Genomic DNA, 4,218 nt, shown 5'->3' with positions numbered 1-4,218 from the left:
TGATCCACCCGCCTCGGCCTCCCAAAGTGCTGGGATTACAGGCTTGAGCCACCGCGCCCGGCCCTATACACAAATTTTAAGTCTCTCTCTCTCTTTCTCTTTTTTTTTTTGAGACCGAGCCTTGCTCTGTCATCCAGGCTGGAGTGCAATGGTGTGATCTTGGCTCACTGCAACCTCCACGTCCCAGGTCCCGGCAATTCTCCTGCCTCAGCCTCCCGAGTAAGTGGGATTATAGGCGCCCACCATGTCCAGCTACTTTTTTGTATTTTTAGTAGAGACAGGGTTTCACTATGTTGGCCAGGCTGGTCTTGAACCCCTGACCTCAGGTAGATCCACCCACCTCAGCCTCCCAAAGTGTTGGGATTACAGGTGTGAGCCACTGCACCTGGCCTGAATTTTAACTCAATCAGTCTTTCAAAAAACGCTACAAGGCAGGAACAATTACCATCTTGACTTTACAGATGGGAAAACTAAGGGGACACAGCTTGCCTGAGGTCACACTGTTAGTGATTACTGCAGCTGAAACCGGGGCCTGGGCAGCCTTGGGGCCAGTCCCTGCCCCGAACCTCTAGACCAAGTCTGAGATGACTTTGCTTCTTCTTCCTGAGGCGAAACAGTTGGACAGAAGAATTCTGGGATTTCTCCCTAACCTCCATCCTCCACCCCACTCAAGCCCCGAATTTGTGAGATGTAGAGATCCCGGGCATTCACTGGGCTACATCAACAATGGGGAACGCTCAACATCCCTAGTCACTAGGGAAATGCAAATCAAACCCACAATGAGATACACCTCACACCAATCAGAAAGGCCTTCATTTATTTATTTATTTGACAGAGTCTCGATCTGTCACCCAGCCTGGAGTGCAGTGGTGAGATCTCGGCTCACTGCAACCTCTACCTCTCGGGTTTGAGCAATTCTCCTGCCTCAGCCTCCGAAGTAGCTGGGATTACAGATGCCCGCCACCATGCCTGGTTAATTTTTGTATTTTTAGTAGAGACGGGGTTTCAGCATATTGGCCAGGCTTGTCTCAAACTCCTGACCTCAAGTGATCCGTCTGCCTCAGCCTCCCAAAGAGCTGGGATTACAGGCATGAGCCACTGTAGCTGGCCAGAATGGCCACTATTAAAAAGTCAAATAATAATAGATGCCGGCAAGGTTGCAGAGAAAACAGAATGCTTATACACTGTTGGTGGGAATGCAAATTAGTTCAGCCACTGTGGAAGCACTCTGGAGATTTTGCAAAGAACTTAAAATACAACTACCATTCAACCCAAGAATCCCTACTGGTTATAAATCCAAAGCAATATAAATCCTTCTACCATAAATACACATGAACGCATATGTTCATGGCAGCACTATTTACAATAGCAAAGAGATGGAAATAACCTAGATTTCCATCAGGATGAACTGGATAAAGAAAACATGATACGAGCTGGCTGTGTTGGCTCATTCCTGTAGTCCCAGCTTTTTGGGAGGCCAAGGCGGGTGGATCACTTGAGGTCAGGAGTTCAAGACCAGTCTGGCCAATATGGCGAAACACCATCGCTACTAAAAATACAAAAATTAACTGGGTGTAGTGGTACACCCCTGTAATCCCAGCCACTTGGGAGGCTGGGGCAGGAGAATCACTTGAACCTGGGAGGCAGAGATTGCAGTGAGCCAAGATTATGCCACTGCACTCCAGCCTGGGCAACAGAGCAAGACTCTGTCTCAAGACAAAAAAAGAAAAAAGGAAAAAAGAAAACATATACATACACACTGTGGAATACTACACAGCCATAAAAAAGGATAATGTCCTTTGTAGCAATATGGATGGAGCTGGAGGCCATTATCCTAAGTGAATTAACTCAGGAACAGAAAACCAAACACCACATGTTCTGACTTATAAGTGGGAGCTAAACATTAAGCACACAAGGACACAAAGAAAGGAATAGCATCTCACTCATAAGTGGGAGTCGAACAATGAGAACACATGGACACAGGGAGGGGAACATCATACACCAGGGCCGGTTGGTGGGTGGGGGGCTAGGGGAGAGATAGCATTAGGAGAAATACCTAATGTAGATGATGGGTGGATGGGTACAGCAGACCACCATGGCACGTGTATATCTATGTAACAGAACGGCACACTGTGCACATGTACACCAGAACTTAAAGTACGTGGACAGCGAGCCCTTGGGCCGCGTCTCCTTTGAGCTGTTTGCAAACAAGATTCCAAAGACAGCAGAAAACTTTCGTGCTCTGAGCACTGGAGAGAAAGGTTTTGGTTGTAAGGGTTCCTGCTTTCACAGAAGTATTCCAGGGTTTATGTGTCAGGGCAGTGACTTCACATGTCATAATGGCACTGATGGCAAGTCCATCTACGAGGAGAAATTTGATGATGAGGACATCATCCTAAAGCATACAGGTCCCAGCATCTTGTCCCTGGCAAATGCTGGACCCAACACAAACAGTTCCCAGTTTTTCATCTGCACTGCCAAGACTGAGTGAATGGCAAGCATGTGGTCTTTGGCACGGTGAAAGGAGGCATGAATATAGCGGAGGCCATGGAGCACTTTGGCGAGACCAGCAAGACCACCACTGCTGACTGTGGACAATGCTAACAGGTTTGACTTGTGTTTATCTTAGCCACCAGACCGCTCCTTCTGTAGCTCAGGAGAGCACCCCTCTACCCCATTTGCTCGCAGTATCCTAGAATCTTTGTGCTCTCGCTGCAGTTCCCTTTGGGTTCCATGTTTTCATTGTTCCCTTCCATGCCTAGCTGGATTGCAGAGTTAAGTTTATGATTGTGAAATAAAGACTAAATTACCAAAAAAAAAAAAAAAAAAGGAACACTAGACCTATGTGTGGGTGGAGGGTGGGAGGAGAGTGAGCATTGAAAACTACCTTCCGGGTATTATGGTGATTACCTGGGTGACAAAATTATCTGTATACCAAACCTCCATGACATACAATTTACCCATGTCACAAACCTGCATATGAGGCCGGGTGCAGTGGCTCCCACCAGCACTTTGGGAGGCCGAGGTGGAAAGATCACTTGAGGCTATGAGTTCGAGACCAGCCTGGCTGAAATGGCAAAAACCCGTCTCTGCTGAAAACCAAAAATACAAAAGTTAGCCAGGTGCAGTGGCACACGCCTGTAGTCTTAGTTACTCAGGAGGCTGAAGCAGGAGAATTGCTTGAGCCTGGGAAGCAGAATTCGCAGTGGCCGAGATCATACCATTGCATTCCAGTCAGCCTGGGCAACAGAGTAGGACTCTGTCTCTAAATAAATAAATAAACAAAAATTGGAAGGAAAAAGATTATGTTTATAAAACCACTTCATAACATGGGGAGCTGGATACGGTCTGACATAGAATAACAAAAAACAGGACGCAAACGTGCTTATCACACTGATTTAAATGATAGATATCACAATTGCAGGGTTTTTTTTTTTGTTTTGAGATGGAGTCTCACTCTGTCACCCAGGCTGGAGTGCAGTGGTGCTATCTCAGCTCACTGTAACCTCTGCCTCCAGGGCTCAAGCAATCCTTCTGCCTCAGCCTCCTGAGTAGCTGGCATTGCCGGTGCACACCACTATGCCTGGCTAATTTTTGTATTTTTAGTAAAGACGGTGTTTCAGCACGTTGGCCAGGCTGGTCTCAAACTCCTGACCTCAAGTGATCCACCCACCTAAGTTTCCCAAAGTGTTGGGTCTACAGGCATGAGCCACTGCTCCTGGCCCAAGCTGCTGTTCAGCAGAGTCTCCCATGGGCAACAGCCTGTCCTCTAATTCAGTAGCATCACATCTCACAGGTTGAGTGCTCAGTTCCACAAGACTGCCTCTCACTTCAGAGGCCAATTGCAATCCCCAGGTTGTAATCCGATCTTCTCACTGGCTGGCTATAAATCAGGGCTCTCATAATCCCTTCTTTGAGTTTGATTGATTTTCTAGAGTGGCTCACAGAGCTCAGGGAAACACTTTATGTGCACACATTTATTTCATAAAATTTATTTTATATCACTATGTTAATATACTTTATAAAGGATATTAAAAAGGATACAGATGAACAGCCTAATGGAAGAGATACATAGGGCAAGGCATGAGGAACGGGGGTGAGCTTCCAGGCCGTCTCTGGGCACACCACCTTCTAGGCACCTCCACACGTTCAGCAATCCAGAAGCTCTCTGAATCTAAGCATTTTAGGTTTTTTTTTTTTTTTTTTTTTTTTGAGACA

At 46.6% G+C, this 4,218-nt stretch overlaps 1 pseudogene; it reads left to right on the top strand.

The window, feature by feature from the left end:
• Positions 1 to 584: 584 nt before the first annotated feature.
• Positions 585 to 2,604, top strand: LOC108315244 (annotated as a pseudogene).
• The last annotated feature ends 1,614 nt before the right edge of the window (positions 2,605 to 4,218 follow it).

Source organism: Cebus imitator, unplaced genomic scaffold (genome assembly GCF_001604975.1).
Source record: "Cebus imitator isolate Cc_AM_T3 unplaced genomic scaffold, Cebus_imitator-1.0 Scaffold170, whole genome shotgun sequence".
NCBI lineage: Eukaryota > Metazoa > Chordata > Mammalia > Primates > Cebidae > Cebus > Cebus imitator.
This window is presented reverse-complemented; position numbering and strand designations above follow the sequence as displayed.